Genomic DNA, 18,612 nt, shown 5'->3' on the forward strand with positions numbered 1-18,612 from the left:
CTCACGCTCCCACAGGGGGAGCTCTGCTCAGCCAGAAGCCAGGCTGATGGCTGCCAGTACAGCGGTGGTGATGGCAGCCTCTCCCGCCTCAGCAGCGCCAAGGATGTCTGACTGCAGCTTAGGCCTGCTCCCCATTGGCAAGTGGACATCCCCTGAGGGCTCCTGGGCTGCCAGAGGGATGTCTGACTGCCAGCTTAGGCTCAATCCCCTGGGGAGCAGGCCTAAGCCAGCAGGTGGTCATCGCCCAAGGGGTCCCAGACTACAAGAGGGCACGGGCCAGGCTGAGGGACCCCCCTGAGTGCACAAATTTTTGTGCACCAGGCCTCTAGTTATATAATAAAATATTACAGTGTAGGCTCTGTAAGCTCTGTAGCAGATGATCCACAAGCACAAGTTCATTTTATTTTTTTAATGTATTTATTTTTAGAGAGAGAGGAAGGGAGAGAGAGCAAGAGAGAAACACTGATTTGTTCCACTTATTTATGCATTCATTGGTTGATTCTTATATGCTCTGACTAGGGATCGAACCTGCAACCTTGGCAAGTGGGGCAACACTCTAACCCAGCCGTGGGGGAGGGCAGGTAGGGGCAACCAAGCCAGCAGGCAGAAGTGATTAGGGGCAATCAGGCCGGCAGGCAGAAGTGGTTAGAGCAGCTGTAGACAAACTACAGCCCACGGGCCGGATCCAGCCCGTTTGAAATGAATAAAACTAAAAAAAAAGACCATACCCTTTTATGTAATGATGTTTACTTTGAATTTATTTTAGTTCACACAAACACTCCATCCATGCTTTTGTTCCGGCCCTCCGGTCTAGTTTAAGAACCCACTGTGGCCCTCGAGTCAAAAAGTTTGCCCACCCCTGCTCTAACCCAATGGGTAGTACAAGTTCATTTTAGATGAAAGCATTGGTACATCAATTTAGGAAAATCCAATCTTTTAAAAGCATGCCTTTTTACAATGGAATCCTTTTATTAATTTCAAATGACAAATGTACAAGCATTTGATTTTGAGAGAAATCTTCAGGAACAATGCCTGTTACATAAAATAAGGTATATCTTTAAAGTTCTTTCATACATAACCTAGCCAGTTTGGCTCAGTGAACAGAGCATTGGCCTGCAGACTGAAGGGTCCTGGGTTCAATTCAGGTCAAGGGCACGTACCTTGGTTGCAGGCTCCCCCCTGGCCTAGGCCCTGGTCGGGGCTCATGCAGGAGGCTACCAATCCATGTTTTTATCACACTGATACTTCTTTCTGTTTTTCCCTCTCTCTTCCACTCTCTCTAAAAATCAATGGAAAAATATGCTTGAGTGAGGATTTAAAAATAAATAAATAAATAAATGTAATTTAAAAAAAAAAAAAGCCTAGCTAGTTTGGGTCAGTGGGTAGAGTGACCTGGGTTACAGGCTCAATCCCTAGTAGGGGGGCGATATGCAGAAGGCAGCCAGTCAGCGATTCTCTCTCACCATTGATGTCTCTCTCTCTCTCTCTCTCTCTCTCTCTCTCTCACTTCCTCTCTGAAATCAATAAAAGAAATTTAAAAAAATAATAAAGTTCTTTCATACATTTAGTCACCTTTAAGCAGGCACTGTGCTTGGCAACTCTGAACAAAATAAAAGTCTAAGAAGCTAGCATTTTAGTTGGGATAAGCCTAATTAACAGGCAAACACAGTTTTGCCTTTATGAAGTCTAGCCAAGAGTTATGGAGGCTAATGAAGCATATTTTTCTGTAGGCAGAAGTGTACAAATTATACTTACCACACTCTATTTCAATAATGATTGTCATAGCATAAAACATCTATGTGAACAGATTCAGGTCTTTTTCCTTAAAAAAACAAAACAAAAACAAAATAAAAACATTAAGGATTTCATTGTAATAAAAGAATATCAACTCCCAAATCTCTTTCTGTACATATGTGATGATTCATTGTTACCAAGCCTGGGTTGAAAAGACTTGTTCCAAAAGAAAACCACTTTGAAAAGAAAAAGTAGGAATGAGAAAGAGCAGTTTTATTTTTTTTCAACTTATTTCATTAAAAATTTATTTTTAGCGCTCATAAATGAGTAAATTCCAAAATAGCAATACAGAGTACAGTGGGGCCTTGACTTACGAGTTTAATTCGTTCCGTGACGGAGCTCGTAACTCAAATTACTCGTGTGTCAAATCAATTTTCACCATTACAATGACAGGTGATGCTGCGCTGATGTGGCGTTCACTGTGACATCCGCTGCACCAACTAGCGGTGGGGTATCTGAAGCTGGCTCGTAACCCGAATTTTAGTTCACAACTCAAAGCAAAAAATCGGCAAGAGATGGCTCATATCTCGAAAAACTCATTAGTCGGGACACTCGTAAGTCAAGGCCCCACTGTATTTAAGAACATTTTAATATTTCTACTCAACATTCTACCTTTGTTTTGCTTTCTATAAACAAATATACTGTATTAAGACAACAATACTCTTACCCCTAAGTTCAGTGCTAAGTGCTTTCAATGATCTATTTTGAGCACATAATAATGCAGAGACAATTTTCTTGAACATGTTATTTCCAGTCAGAGCTTAGCAATTACTTTATTTTTTTTTTTAAATATATTTTATTGATTTTTCACAGAGGGGAAGGAGAGAGATAGAGATAGAGAGTTAGAAACATCGATCAGCTGCCTCCTGCGCATCCCCCACCGGGGAAGTGCGCGCAACCCAGGTACATGCCCTTGACCGGAATCGAACCTGGGACCTTTCAGTCCGCAGGCCGACGCTCTATCCACTGAGCCAAACCGGTTTCGGCAGCAATTACTTTAGCTTCACATTATTCTGTCACAAATGATAACCAAATGGCCTAAGTAGCTCACATCATAAAGCTATTTTAAGCCAAGCCAATGGTATGTATAAAGTTAATATAAAATAACAAGTATACTAGTTCACATTTGTTTTGCACCTACTAGAAATATGCCAAAATAATAAGATTTATTAAAGAATGAGGTCCTTGGGCAAAGGGGGAAGAGGAGTCATATAATCAAAAATTATTAGAAAAACATCGTAGGTAAAAAGAAATCTGCCTACAATGTAACCAAATCAAGGAGGAAACGGGAGTACAGCGTTAGGGTTGATGTCATTCAGGAAAATACGCTTACCATTCCACCACAAACCTGTTCACTGCAAGAGCTCAGGACCAGGCCCTCCACTCTATTATTCTCCCACTAATTTTCTTTACATGGAACATAACCTACGTTTATGATAACAGAACACTATACTGCTACTTAATCTGATAGCAAACAATAGAAAAACAATGAAATGGTTAGGGCTGGGCTGACTTTTGGCTAGCTCAATACCCCTGAAAACAGGGGCAAAATGAGTCATTAAGAAACAGCATTCAAAGAGCACTGTGTTATGTAATGTGATTTATAAAACAGGTAAAATTCTGTAACTGTCGATAGAAAAAGCCATATTTGAAAATGAGGAATGTTTTGATGCTGATTTTTTACCAAAATGGTACCCCACGCCACGTAAGTTGGAACAAATTGCAAACACACTTACTTGCATCATCACCTCAGTTTAATAATCCAATATATGACAAAAAAGACAAACAATGAAAACAGCATCATATAGCACATCAGCTTTGTTTGGCTCCCTCTGGATAAAATCTTCAGTTTTCCCATAGTTCTACCTAGAAATCCAGTTGTGGAATCAAATTGTGACTCCATTTCAGCTAGTAATTTATTTTGAGTTTTAACTTCATGGCCTATCTCAATGGAAAGATCTTTCACAGCCTTTACTTTGCGCCTCAGGCTTTCGGTGTGTCTGTCATTTTCTTCTTCACAGGCACTATATCCACTATTAGCAGAGCCATAGTTCCTATAGCTGCCAGGAGGTACACCTGCGCCCAGGCCTGCGTGCGTCATCCTGGCAGAAGATAGAGGGAAAAGGCAGGCGGGGGTGAGGCAGGAAGGGCCAGGGGTCGCCGGACCTCGTCTTCAGGACCAGGGTCCGGCGAATCACCAACTTCTTCCCCTGCAGCGCCACGACAGAAACAGCAGTTTAAAACAGAAATTACACACGTAGTTGTTTGGGACCTCTGCTCTTTTCTGCAAACACGGTTTAGTCTTATATTCATCAAAGTCAGTGCTTTTCAACTGGTGTACCTCAAGAATGTTTAAAGCATCAATACCTGACCTGTTTTCCTTAGATTGTCAAATTTAAAAAATGACAACAGCCAACACAAAATAGTTTGGTGTGAATGAATCAAAATTATACCTATTTTTTGGTCAGATGGGCAAAATATGTATTGTTTTGTTGTGCCTAAGTCTTCTAGTAATGAGCTTATATGTGCCAGAAGATGAAAAAGGCCGAAAGTCGCCGACCTAAGTATTTAGAGCAGGTCTGCAACTCAACTGCCTTCCAGGAGCCTGACTGGCGCTGAACGCGGGGTGCAGGCGGAGGGTGGGGGAACCGAGGGGCTGTGCCAAGTGGCTTCCCAACACTGGCCCACAGAGGGCAGCCAAGTGCGCCAGGCAGCAAGCCTCAGCAGCTCTTCCCGTTCCTCAAAATAATCCAGACACTCACGCAAAACTCCCACTTTTAAACGTTTGCGATTAATCAGGATATCAAACCACCAGGCAGGACGAAATGCCTGCGAACCGAGGCTGGACTTCCGAGGGGGGTCAGAACTGACGCTATCTGGGGAGTAGATATCTGGGGAGCCGCCCGCGGCCTGAGGCCCATTGGACTAATCCTGTTCGGAAGGACTGGGTTGGCCCTTGAACCGCACCAGCCCAAGTTTTAGGGAGAGCAAATGAGCGAGGGTTTGGGGGGTGGACACCTGCCCCTCCCCGCCCAGCACCGATCGGTTATGAGTATGTGCTTATGGGGACGACACTGACAGCACGTGCACTAAGTGATCGGGGAATGCGACCGTTCACCAGGGTCCGTTCCCAAGTGTCGGTGACCACGTGTGGCCCCCGAGGAGGACCGCGCAGTCCTCCCGTCCGCTTACCTGGCTTGGCTCACGCGGCCCGGGAAGCGAGCGCGCAGGGCGCGTCTGCCACTCGCCACTCGCCCTGCGCGTCTATTCCCCGCCGCCCGAGCGGAGGCTGGAGAAGCGCTGGCCCCCTGGCGGCGGCCCCGGCGGCGGGGACCTCGGTGCGGGCGCCGCCCTCCTTCCCAGCCGCGCTTCCGCTCACCGGCCCTGCGCTTTCTTAAAGGGGCAGGAGGGGCGAAACCAGAGGGCGCCCGGACCTCGCGTTGGGAGTCAGGGGACGCCAAGTTCTGATTTCCAAGGTATTCGTTAGGAAGCCCTTTAGGATGCTTTGTGCCAATCGCACTTCTAGGCGCCGGACAGAGTGGCTTGCCAAATAGAGTATGCACCCTTGATGATGCTTACATTGAACTGGATTAAACCATAATGGTAATGTTAATAAATGTACCATCTAAATCTGTTTGCAATGTAAATCAGCCAAGTTCTGGACCTAGATATCCATTTCCCAATTGGACTCAGGTATCCCACTGGCCCCTGAATTCAACACATTCCAAAATTAACTCACCATCTCACCAGATAACAATTAAAACTTGCTTCGCGCCTGCCAAAGGGGGAAAAATTGTCCCAAACCAAGAACTAGGCAAACCATGTTTCTGCTTCTTACTTGGTAGTTTCAGAAATGAACGGGCAGTCACCTGTCGCTTGGGTTCTCTCTTCTGCCGTTAGATGGGGTTTCTGCTTTCCCTGTAAACAGAACGAAACTACTATCCTATTAACAGTCCCAGGTGCATCCTGACCATCTGCTTCTTAGATGGCATATTTATTAGGGATAAGCTGCACACGTGGTATTTCAGAGTATTCTGCTCTCCATTTCCTCTATAACAGTGGTTCTCAACCTTCGTAATGCTGCGACCCTTTAATACAGTTCCTCATGTTGTGGTGACCCCCAACCATAAAATTATTTTCGTTGTTACTTCATAACTGTAATTTTGCTACTGTTATGAATCCTCATGTAAATATCTGATATGCAGGATGTATTTTCATGGTTACAAATTGAACATAATTAAAGCATAGTGATTAATCACAAAAACAATATGTAATTATATATGTGTTTTCCGATGGCCTTAGGCGACCCCTGAGAAAGGGTCATTCCATCCCCGAAGGGGTCGCGACCCACAGGTTGAGAACCGCTGCTCTATAATTACCAGTATGGTGTTTTTATGACTGTGAATAAAACTGTGTTCATTAATTTAGTAGCTACTTTTTAAAAAAATCGCTGCTGATGTAAATCTTTGTTTTCTCAACTATAAGTTCTCATTTCCATACACTAGTATTCACCAACTAGAGGCCCAGTGCACGAAATTCGTGCACTGGTAGGGCTGCTGGCTGGGCATTCCCTCCCTTCCCCCGGCCACCTTCCCCCTGCTGCTGCTGCTGATGGTCACCCTGATGGTCATCCCCCACTGGGGATGTGCCCGCAACCCAGGTACATGCCCTTGACCGGAATCGAACCTGGGATCCTTCAGTCCGCAGACCGACTCTCTATCCACTGAGCCAAACTGGTTTCGGCCTAAGACTTGTTTTAACCAGCTTGTGTTCTATCCCAGTAAATGGCAGGAACATTCAGTTATTGCCCAAGAAACCAGAAAGAGGAGGCAGGTCTAATATTTCAACAAAAGAGTATTTCCAATAAAAGTTTTGGTGCTCATCACTGAAGATGAATTTAATAATGTGAAGACACCTTATCTAAAACTTGGAACTAGACTAAAAAGATTGCTAAATATCCTTTCCCCTTCTTTCTAGTTTTTTCATTGATTCACTTTCCATCTCCCCCCTCTTGCCCCACACACAGTCTGTGCCATTGTCTTATTTCCTCCTTGTGAGAGCTTGCCTGTATTCCTGTAACTGGTCTCCCTCTTCAATCCTGCCTTCCTCTAACACATGCTTTATACTGAAGCTCAAATATGTGTGTTTTCCTGAATTTACATTTTTACAGTCCAAAAAGGGCCTTACATTCCTATAGTCCCAAATAAGACACCTGGGATTCTGTTGTTTGGTATTGGTGTATTGCTGTTTTTAAATTGAAATAAAATTTTAATTGCTTTTCTCAAAATTGACCTACATGCAACGAAGCGGACTTATTACCTGATTATTTGAGCTATCTTCTGACCTTGTGACTGGGGGTCTAAGAGGAATCATCCCAAGATGTCCCTCTGTGGTATGCATATTGTTTTGAGCTAAAGGCAACTTTAGCCACAGGCTCAAGAGAAACTTCTTACTTGCCTAGAACCGTGGTCGGCAAACTGTGACTCTCGAGCCACATGTGGCTCTTTGGCTCCTTGAGTGTGGCTCCTCCTAAACCTTAGGAGTACCCTAATTAAGTTATTAACAATGTACGTACCTATATAGTTTAAGTTTTAAAAAATTTGGCTCTCAAAAGAAATTTCAATCGTTGTACTGTTGATATTTGGCTCTTTGACTAATAAGTTTGCCGACCACTGGAGAAGAAATATGAATTAGAGGCCTTGCCCGTAAGAGATTATCAGAGATAACTTCCTTTGACTTATCTTAGGGCAGGCAAACTATTTACTAAAGGCCTGCTGTTCTTATCCTCCTGCAATGATCTTTTGAAGCCCTCAAGGCCCCTTACCTCATCCCTAGTTCAGGATGTCATATATTCATGTTTCCTTTCTGTGTCTCAACCTCTCATGCATGCGGGGGATCTCTGATTCTCTTATGCATGCGGGGTTCCTATTCTTTTTTTGTTTGTTTGTTAATCCTTGCCAGAGGTTATTTTTCCATTGACTTTTAGAGAGAGTGGAAGGGAGGGGGAGAGACAGAGAGAGAAACATCAATGTGGATGTGCGAGAGACACATTGATTTATTGCCTCCCACACACACTTTGGCCAGGGCTGGGGATCCAGCCTGCAGCTGAGATACACGCCCTTGACTGGAATAACACCCAGGACCCTTTAGTTCTTGGACCAATACTCTATCCACTGAGCAAAACCAGCTAGGGCCCATTCTTACGTGTGTATTAAATTCGGTTATTTTCTTTTGCTAAATTGTGTCATGTCTGTTTGATTACTAGACCAGCTGGAAGAACCTTGAGGGTAGAGGAAAGCTTGTTTCCTTCCCCACAAGATTTTTGCCTTTAAACATCAGCCTATATTTTTGTTCAGAGAGCCAGTTCTCTGATAACTGATCTCTCTTGCAAGTGCAAGTAAAAACAAGTTTATTTCATACTCAACTTTTTCTATAAAGGTTTTTTTGGAGGAGGGGACACGTTATTCAATTATACTTATTAGCTGTATGACCTCAAGTACATTATTAAACCTTCCTACTTTGGCATAAGAATTATTTTGAACTGAAGACATTTGAGTTCCTGAAATCCCTTATCTGCCTAAAACAGGGCCTCCCCAAAGAAGTCAGTTGTCATAATCCTTCTGTCCAGGAGCAACTCTTATCTTGTTGACATGAAAAGTAGGTACCACACCCAAACAGATGTCTTCACCTGACTATCTCCCATCTATTCTCCTAAGGAAGAACTTATCGCTTTCTCCCTTTATCTTTCCAGAAAGTCATTCCCATAAATGCCTTTTCTCCTCTTCCCCGTTACCTACTAAGTTAGGTATATAAGCCAAATTCTGACTGCCCCTTTGAATTACTCATCACTAAATTCTTCTATATGTGTGTGTGTTGCATGTGAAAATTCTGGTTTTTCCCCTCATAAATCAGTCTTTTGTCAGTTTAATTCACTTGTCCCAGACACTGAACATAAGAGGGTAGAGGAAACTTTTTCCTCCCCTACACTAAACGTCAATTTTCTTGTCTGTAAAATAGTGATGATGATGATAATGTATTGGAGAATTTAATGAGACAAAAGTAAAATGCCTAGCACAGTTCCCGGCATACAGTACATGCTTGGTAAGTGCACTATTACTGTGGTTATCCTGATTGGAATTATGGAGATAGTGTTGGCTAAGGAGCAAGACTGGAGGCTGAAAATCAGGTTTTTAACTAAGAGGATCAGATTTGAGTTTTGGAAAAACATTTTAAGCTGCAGGTAGCAAACAGTTAGGAGAGAGGCAGGACTGAAGACAGGGAGACCACCGGTTCAAGGATATTGTGGTCATCCAAGCAAGGAACAATGAGGTCAGAACTGTTACCGGGAAACCCCGGGGTGGGCTCAGGCTGCCTGTTGCAATGTCCACTAACGGAGGCAGGGTTAAATCATATAAGGCGTTTATTGAGAAGGCCAGCCAACCAAGAAGATAGGGAGCTTACACACACCCAAAACCTGTCTTACAGCAGGTTTATATAGGAAAAATGGACTGAGGTGAGGTTGGGAACAGAATGCGATTACATGCAGTCCTGGAGGTCAGCAGAATTCAACCATTGTTCTTGGTTGTCAGGCCATGAGATGATGTCTTGGTTCCTGGTGGGGTTGGCCTGGTCATGTTTAATGGCTCTGCTTGCTTGCTGGGTACAGTGTACTAGTACATTGTCTGAAGCTGAATCACCTCCTCAATCACTTTGTTGCAGGTGTACAGGACTGAGAAATGAAACTTACAAAAGAAAAACTTAATCCTCTGTTCCCATATAAGGAACTTAACCCTCAACCCTCTGTTTCCATACGTATATGTACTTTAGGATTTCAAAATATGATTATTTTTCAGATTAATTCAGGTGCTCCATCTATCAGACTATAAGTCCCCCTCTATTAAGAACTAAGGCAATTGCAGTCCAGATGGAAAGAATTGGACACATCTGCAAATGATGCAAGAAAAGCTACTAGCAGGAATTGGAGACTAATTAAATATGCTTGCTTAATTGTAATGATAGACAAAGGGCAAGATGTGAGTTTTTCTTTTTCAACTTTACCTACCTGTGCTCTTACCCACCATGCTATCTGATTATCTTCTCCTTAGCTTAAAATCCTCCCTAGCTCCCCAGGCCTTCTATATCAAAGCCAAATTACTAATCGCAGTTTCCCGGGACAAGTTACCTATCTTGCCTTGTTTCAAAACCCTCCTCTTCTCCCTTACAATTTGCTTGTTTTTGTTGTTGTTGTATTTTTTGCACAGGACCTGTTCTGTCACCCAGGCCTTGCTTAAGACAGACAGTTGCCACCACCTTGCATACACACCCCTCCTCACTGCCCCTAACCACCTTCTTGTCTTAGGACACAGCTCAGGGTTCAGGTCCTCTGCAAAGCCTTCCCCAACCCACACAATGATCTTGACATTTTCTTAGCTTCCCGTGGGTGTCTTCAAAGAAAGAACTTTTGCAGGACTGTCATTGCCGGCCTCCTGGACTGGCTTAGAGACAGACCATTTCATTTCTCTTGTATCTTCTGACTTCATTGGACACTCAATGAATTATGTTAAATGAAAGAAGAAGCACATAAATGAATAAAATGACAAATATCACATATCGGTGTCTCATTTAAAAACTTTTAACAGTTTTATTTAAGGGTATAATTGACATACAATGAACTACACAAATTTAAAGTGTACAATTTAATGTTTTTTAAAAAAACATTACTGAAGAGGGACTGAGACCCAGCCCAGGCTGCCCTGGGACGGACTGACTGGAATGTGTAAACCATTCGCTCCTCCGTGTCCTTGGTTCGGGGAGATAAAGCCTGTGATTTAGTAGGCGACTGTTATATTGCTCAGCTTGTTTGTTCTTGTCTAATTATTTTGTCTCAGTTTCCCTTATTCTACTTGTCAAGGAATTTCCCTAGTTTCTCACTGTTCTGCCTCATTAGTAGGTATGAAACTGTCTCATTCTCATCATGGTTTTAGTGTGCATTTCCCCAATGACTAACAATATTTGGGCATTTTTCCATGGGCTCTTTTGCCATCCATCCATCTTTTATTTGAATTGTGTCTCATTTTAAATCCAAATTGTTGCATTATTTTTCTGATCTTACATAATTCAGGTACTTTAAAAAAAGTAAGGGCTTTGTTTTTTCTAGTGCTGGGGGAAAAACAAAACAAAACACTAATGGGAATTATCTGGAACGATGAAAAAAAGTTTCCTTACCACTTTTGGAGAATATTATTTATAAATATAACATAATTTATAAATGGTTATAAATATAAATCCTACATAAAATTGTTAATATATTTCTGATAATAGTGCCACTTCAGTTAGTTTTCAAATCAGCAGTGAGAGGCAAACAACAGATAAATTGTACCCAAGCAAGTGTGACTTGCCCCTGCAACCCCAGAATGTGTATGTGTTTGTCCTCACATTTTTTTATTAAAAAAAAATAGATATATGTGTGTGTGTGTGTGTGAATGTGTGTGTGTGTGTATATATATATTGATTTCAGAGAGGAAGGGAGAGGGAGATAGAAACATCAATGATGAGAGAGAATCATGGATCAGATGCCTCCTACTGGGGATTAAACCTGCAACTCAGGCATGTGCCCTGACCAGGAATTGAACCGTGACCCCCTGGTTCATAGGTCGATGCTCTACCACTGAGCCACACCAGCCAGGCTGTCCTCAGACTTTTGAATCAAGTTTGAAGTTTTGCGTTTTCTAGAGCTGCAACTTCCTTCTAGCTTTTTCTCTCCATCAAACTGCCCCAGCAACAAATCTGTAGCGCCATGTCTGAGTGAATTTGTAGGTTTCCTATTTGATTTCTTATCTGCTATTTACAGCTGAGTTCCTCTAGTTCAGTGGTTCTCAACCTTCCTAATGCCGCGACCCTTTAATACAGTTCCTCATGTTATGGTGACCCCCAATTTCATTGTTACAAATTGAACATAATTAAAGCATAGTGATTAATCACAAAACAATATATAATTATATATGTGTTTTCCGGTGGTCTTAGGCGACCCTTGTGAAAGGGTCGTTCGACCCCCAAAGGGGTCGCGACCCACAGATTGAGAACCGCTGATCTAGTTAGTCACCAGGCAATTACAGGTCTCCAAGTCATGCCTGAAAATCCTGATTTCTGGCCCGTTAAGAGTTTGCTATAAAAGCCATTGAGCTTCCACTAGGCATTAAAATCTTCAACAAACTAAAGCTATACTGCCATCTAGTGATAATTTAGCTTACTATTGTCCAGGTGTATCTGTGTAAAAAAAAAAAAAGTGAAACTGTGAAATAGACTCAGTTATGTGTAAAGAGCAAAGACTCTTACCCACAGTGTTACCACGCACTCCCATGCTTGTTTTTGTTTGTTTGTTTTTAATCCTCATCCGAGGATATTTTCTCCATGGATTTTCAGGGAGTGGAAGGGAGGGAGAGAGAGAAAAAAACATAGATGTGAGAGAAACACATCAATTTGTTGGGAGAGAAACACATCAACTTGCTGCCTCCCACCCAAGCCCTGACCGGGGCAAGGATTGAACCTGCAACCCAGGTACGTGCCCTTGACCAGAATCGAACCTGGGACCCTTCAGTCTGTGGGCTGACGCTCTATCCCAGCCGTGGGCAAACTATGGCCCGCGGGCTGGATCCGGCCCGTTTGAAATGAATAAAACTAAAAAAAAAAAAAGACCGTACCCTTTTATGTAATGATGTTTACTTTAAATTTATATTAGTTCACACAAACACTCCATCCATGCTTTTGTTCCGGCCCTCCAGTCCAGTTTAAGAACCCATTGTGGCCCTCGAGTCAAACAGTTTGCCCACCCCTGCTCTAACCACTGAGCAAGACCAGCTAGGACCTGGCCTTCTTGTTTTTTTTTAAAAAAATTATATATATTTAAAGTTCCTATTTACATTCAATATTATTTTGTATTGGTTTCAGGTGTATAGTGGTATGCTTGTTTTTAATATATGGCGTAAATACTTATCACTGGTAATAGTTAAGGCCTAATGTGTAAGAAAGATTTGGTATCATTCGTGACATATTCCCTGTCTGTCTCTGTCTTTCTCTCTCTCTCCCTTCACCATATATCCAGAATCTGCCCCCTGCTCACCACCTGCACTGCTTCCCTCCAATACAAGACCACCTGAGCCTGCATCGTTGCAATAGTCCCTAATTGACCTCTCAATTTCTACCCCTGCTTACCTGTGGCCTATTCGCAACAGAAAAGCCAGAGGGATCCTTTCAAAAGGAAGTCAGGTCATGTCCATCCTCCACTGAAAAACCTCCAGTTGCACGCATTGCGCCTTGCCATCGCATCTCTGACTTCTACTCCTACTACTCCTGACAACAAGCTTTCACACACTCTGGGCCCACCGTCTTGTTGTTCCACAAACACATCTGGCTGTTTCCTGCTTCAGAGTCTTTCACGGATGATCGTCCCTCAGACACGTGCACGACTAACCCCATCAGCCCCTTTAATTTTGTCAAACGCTTTTTCTGCGTCAACTGAGACAACCATGTGGTATTTTTCCCTTCATACTGTTCTTACACTGATGAATTTTCATATGTTGAATCATCCTTGCCTCCCAGGAATAATTCCACTGCGTCATGATGCATAACCCTTTTAATATGCTGCTGAATGTTGTTTTCTAATATTTCATTGCAGACTAGTACCCCTCACCTCCTTTAAGTCTTTGTTCAAATGCTACCATCTCAACGAGGTCTGACTGTCTTATTTAAAGTCACAGCCCTTCCTTTCCCCACCTTCCTTTTCTCCATAGACATTCATCACGTGTTTTGCTTATTGAATTCTCATGAGGACAGGGACTTGCCATGAGAGGGATATGTTTCCTTTTTTTTTCTTTCCCTCATTGAGGTCTAATCCACATACACAGAAATGCACAAATCTTAAGTGATTTGTCTCACGAGAGGGTTTTTCTTTTTTAAGTATGTTTTTATTAATTTGAGAGAGAGAGAAAGGGACAAGGATAGAGAGATAAAAACATTCATGACAGAGAAACATCGATTGGCTGACTCCTGCATGCCTCCTACTGGGGATCGAGCCTGCAATCTGGGCATGTGCCCTGACCAGGAATCGAACCAGTGATCTCTTGGTTCACAGGTCGCTACTCAAACCATTGAGCACACCAGCCCAGCGAAAAAGTGAAAAGTTTTAATAAAATGTATGTAACTGATTAGAAATGATTTGGTTTTTTTTATTTTCTCCATGAGCGCTTACTTACTATGCTCAGAAGTCTTAAAGTGTAATGACTGATAGTGCATGAACTTCCACATGAACTATTAACTTATTTAATAAAGAAAAATTAGTCTGGGAATAGAGATATTAACTGTAAGGATCTCTGTGGTTAGAAATTCTCTCTGTGGTTGTGGGGAAATTTTTATGCTTCAGTGGAAAACCATGCATTGTTTAACACTCACCCCAAAACCCCCGGGTCCTCTGATTCTCTGGGAACTGTTTTTTCAAGTTTGTAAATTGTAGCTAGCTAATAGCAATCCTAAATAAATCCTGACTGCTGACATGCAAATTCCTTCTCTTCTGCTCTGTAGAAAACAATGTTGCTTTTGCCTCCATTTGCTGATTCATTACAATCTTCCTGATCTAGGAATGAATCTGTTGGCAGCCCCTTTGAACTGGTTGTACCAGCTGACCAGTGTGCAAAGAAAATTCAGAGAGCTCCGCTTGATAGGAATATTTCATTGATCAAGAAACAAACTTCACAAACTGGGAGCCTTCAAAACCACAAGCAGTGAGCAGCTCAGCTCCAGCAGTGACCGCTCAGCATGGAAAGCGTGCGTGGGAAGTGCATTGTTCTCTGTGGAGATTGGTTACGAAGCTTACATTCCTCTGCAAGTAGCAGCATCACTACGCTTCCTTGTTCGTGGCTGATTGGCTAGGAAGCTGCATAGTCATGCTGACTTGCAGGAAGCTCAAGATTCTTTTTGTTTAAGGTCAGCGTGAGCCTTTGGGGAAGATCAGGACAGTTGGAGTTTTGGTTATGTGATGATGGATGGTTGGCTTAAGGGTATACTCAAACTGTGGCCTTCATTTTGGTTTTTCTTTAACACAAGCTTCTTCATTAATGACTTTTTAAAAATCTCTAACGGGTTTTTTTCATGTCTACATGGGAGTAATGATTGTACCCTTAATTATCCTTTAATGAAATAATCGGTCAATCAATTAAAGAAGTAGTTAACCACACAAGAAGGCTTATTAACTCAGTTCTATGTGGTACACTTAGGTGCATTATTAACAGAAAGAGGATCTTTAGTAACAGAAGTGTGAGTTGGTATAACCAGAATTCGTTTTATTGTTCTCCCTCTCCCCAACATACACATGCTTACTGATTGATCAAGCTGGTCAGATTGTGAATAGATAATTGAGGTGGTATTTGCTCAGAAACTTGGTCTTCAATAGTCATGGCCTCTTATGTCTTTTAATAATTTTTAAAATTGATTTCAAAGAGGAAGGGAGAGGAAGAGAGAGAGAGAAACATCAATGATGAGAGAGAATCATTGATTGGCTGTCTCCTGCACGCCCCACACTGGGGATCAAGCCCACAACCTGGGCAAATCGAACAGTGACCTCCTGGTTCATGGGTCGACACTCAACCACTGAGCCATGCTGGGCAGGCTGCCCCCAAACCTTGCTTACTCCCACTTTAGTTTTCTTTCCAAAGCAGTGCTTCACCTTTGCCTATTTCCAATTTTCTCATCAGCAAAAACTGTTGTTGAAATGCAATATTACCCAGGACTCAGGAGGGCGTCACCACAGGTGCCTGTGCCGCCCCGCTGAGGGAGCCTGCGTTGTCCTACACTGGGAACCAGATTCGAAATACCTGCACCTCAGTACCGCAAGACAGTGTCCCTCAAACCCTCACCTGGGATCTGGGTAAAAGCCGGGTCGGATCATGGTGGTACTGGAGAGTCTGCATTTCTGACAAGCGCCCAGGGAAGGCAGTGCAGTCCGTGGGTGCCATCTGAAGAGTTTCCGCATTACACAGGCCAGCCCTCACTGCATGTTCAGGCGCAGAATCTTCAGAGCGAACGATGGGAGCTGTCACTTAAAAAGCTCCAAGTGCCAGTTCTGTGTACAGAGTTCTAGGGCACGGTATTCCCAGCTCCCCTGATGAGAACTTAAGCCACTTGATTAAATTCCAGTTCCCAGGCCGTGACTGGGAGATGCTGATTTAGTAGTTTAGGGGATGCAACCCTGAAATATATTTTACAAGGAATGTATGACTAGCAGCCCAAAGGTTTGGCAGACAACAGTGGGGCTTAAACACAATGTGAAAGCCATTCTATTCCGCATTCCACATTCTGCATTCCGGCTCTAAGATGTCTTCATTCTTGCATTCATTGCACCTCAGTGTTAGCGTTTGCATAATCTCCTCCAGGATTTGAGCAACTGCTCTGTTTCTTTATCTTCATCTTAATCCGACTTTCAGGTGATTCTGAAAGGTCCCCTCCCCAGGCAACTGTGGCCAAGCTAAGTCCTTCTGGTCATTTTGCAAGCTGTCATTTATTCTTTCAACTTTCTCTGAGGGCTGGGGACACTTAGGGCAGCTGAGGTCATGAGTGACAGAGCCTTGGAGAGTTCCTGAATCACTATTTCAGTGAATTGGGTTCCTCCATCACTACCCAAATTGGTGGATTTTTCCAGAAGCAGAGAACTAACTTTCTATGCTGCTGTCAGAGCAGTTGTTTTACAAGAGAAGGCCTCTACCCAGCCAGACGCAAAGAGTAGCAAAACCATATTAACAACCCCACGAGGAAGAAACCAATCAAATCCCTTTGTAGGGGCTTTAAAAGGACATAAAAATGTTGGCTCCTATCAATGTTTTATCTTCATAGTTTTCCCAGGACTACGGTTCAGACGGTTCAGATGGATGGATCGTATTCCAGAGATATCCTCTGGCCTCTGAGGGAAGGTGTTTCACAAAGGCTTGTTAAAGACGTTGACATCATGAAAAATATTTACTTGGTTTTTGTCCCTGTGCCAGGGCGTGCCTGCACCCCATCTGGCAAAACTGGGGCAAACAGTGATGTGGCTGTGAGGCAGGATAGTAAGAAGCTAGGAAAATCCCTGGGCAAGGGGAATGGGGAAACTGAGACAAGAAAGGGAAACGTTAGGAGATTCCGTCCCTGTGCGAGCGTCACTGCGTGCACGCACACTAACCAGGTAGTGTAGCCAGCTCCACGCCTAGGCTGTCAGTCTATTGCTCCCAGGCTACAGACCTGCACAGCACCTTGCTGAATGGAGTCCTGTCGGCAATTGTGACCCAGCACTAGGTATTTGTGTATCTAAACATAGACAAGGTCTAATGAAAGTGTTACACGATAGTGAGAAGCTAGGAAAAATCCTAAGCAAGTGGAATAGGGAAACCGAGACAGGAACATTAAACAAGGCCCAACAGTTGGGGGAGCTTGCAGCTAGCTCGCAAATAACAAGCCATTATCTTCCCCAGCCAAGGACATTGACAGCAAAAGGCTCAATCCCTCTCCTCAGTGAAGAATGCGGGAAGGGAAGGGGGACAGAGAGGGGATTTTAATGCCCCGTCTCTATCTGGCCAGAGAAAACATAGTGTAAATCACCCTGGAACTGCTAAGGTAGGAAGTGGGGGAGGAAAGAAGAGGGGGCGTTAAAAGCCTGTCTCACTGAACAAAGAAGTCAGCAGTTTTGGGAAAGGAAAAAAGTTGGGGGTTGGGGGTGGGGGAGCAGTTTTATTTCACTCCCTAAACAGAGAAGGCAGCAGTCTCGGGGCTTGTCAAGATAAAAGTACCAGGTGCCTCTCATAACTCCGGGAAAGCCATAGCAAATAAAAAGGGAGACCTTCAGAGGTGACCGATGCTAGGACACTAGGGCAATATGGTCCTGATGGCCATTTGTAAGCTCCCCGCCACAAGAGAACAAAAGACCAGGAAAAACTCGCTGGACACCAGGAGGCAGACCATACAAGGAATGGAAACTTCCTGGAGGCACCTGATCGCACACCTGCACTCCCTCCACATTCCAAGCTCACCAGCTCAGCCCCAGACCCACTGCTCACAAAACTTCCCGCCAATGACTGCAGATGAGGATGACATTCCAGCTCCTGGTGCTGCCATCGTCCATCCTGTGTCCCCTTGGCTGGGAGCTGTGCAGCCCTTTCCTTTGTTTGTTTTTCAAACTGATTTTATTTTATTTATTTAAGTATATCTTTATTGATTTCATAGAGGAAGGGAGGGGAGAGAGATAGAAACATCAATGATGAGAGAGAATCATTGATTGGTTGCCTCCTTCACGCCCCCCACTGGAGATTGAGCCCACAACCAGGGCATGTGCCCTTGACTGGAATCGAACCCAGGACCCTTCAGTCTGCAGGTCGATGCTCTATCCACTGAGCCAAACTGGCTAGGGTTCAAATACATTTTAACCTGCCTACCTATTTTAATCTATATAAGATTTCACTTAACCTAGAATATCTACACTAATAAAAGAGAAACATGCAAATTGATGTCACTCTGCTATGCCCACCAGCCAATCAGGATGAGCATGCAAATTAACCCAACAAAGATGGCTGTTAATTTGCATATGCAGGCACAGAGTGAAGACTGAAGAGGCTTTGCCGGGAGCCGGTCCATCCTTGCTGCTTGACACAGTCGCTGCTATATGGCATACTCTTCTTAAGATGTTTGCTCACCTTCTTGGCACTATGTGTTTTAACCAAGGTCACCTCTCCGAGAAAGGTTGTTTCCCCAGGTAGGGATTTTCCCCTGAAGTTAGGGAGGGAATAAAACCTCTTAACTAAG

At 43.4% G+C, this 18,612-nt stretch overlaps 2 protein-coding genes and 1 pseudogene across 4 annotated transcripts in view; 1 reads left to right on the top strand and 2 right to left on the bottom strand.

Annotated features, from left to right (window-relative positions):
• The window catches only part of ETFBKMT (electron transfer flavoprotein beta subunit lysine methyltransferase), a 10,521-nt gene extending 5,456 nt beyond the window's left edge, over positions 1 to 5,065 (bottom strand). Inside the window, exons 1-2 of one of the 2 annotated variants that reach the window (XM_006767826.2) lie at positions 4,987 to 5,065; positions 1,756 to 1,822 (exon numbers count right to left, since the gene is read on the bottom strand). The gene's annotated coding sequence lies outside the window, so the exon portion shown is untranslated. Of the gene's footprint in view, positions 1 to 1,755; positions 1,823 to 3,127; positions 3,261 to 4,986 lie in introns of those variants that run through there. The other variant, XM_015566616.1, reaches the window with a different exon arrangement.
• The window catches only part of DENND5B (DENN/MADD domain containing 5B), an 831,092-nt gene that overhangs the window by 606,202 nt on the left and 206,278 nt on the right, over positions 1 to 18,612 (top strand). The gene's annotated exons all lie outside the window — the stretch shown is intronic.
• Positions 3,537 to 5,065, bottom strand: LOC102767407 (annotated as a pseudogene). The gene is made up of 2 exons (XR_001514571.1): positions 4,987 to 5,065; positions 3,537 to 4,004 (listed from the first exon to the last, which is right to left on the bottom strand). The product of XR_001514571.1 is annotated as a BET1 homolog pseudogene (transcript).

This window comes from Myotis davidii, unplaced genomic scaffold (assembly GCF_000327345.1).
Source record: "Myotis davidii unplaced genomic scaffold, ASM32734v1 scaffold902, whole genome shotgun sequence".
In the NCBI taxonomy this organism is placed as follows: domain Eukaryota; kingdom Metazoa; phylum Chordata; class Mammalia; order Chiroptera; family Vespertilionidae; genus Myotis; species Myotis davidii.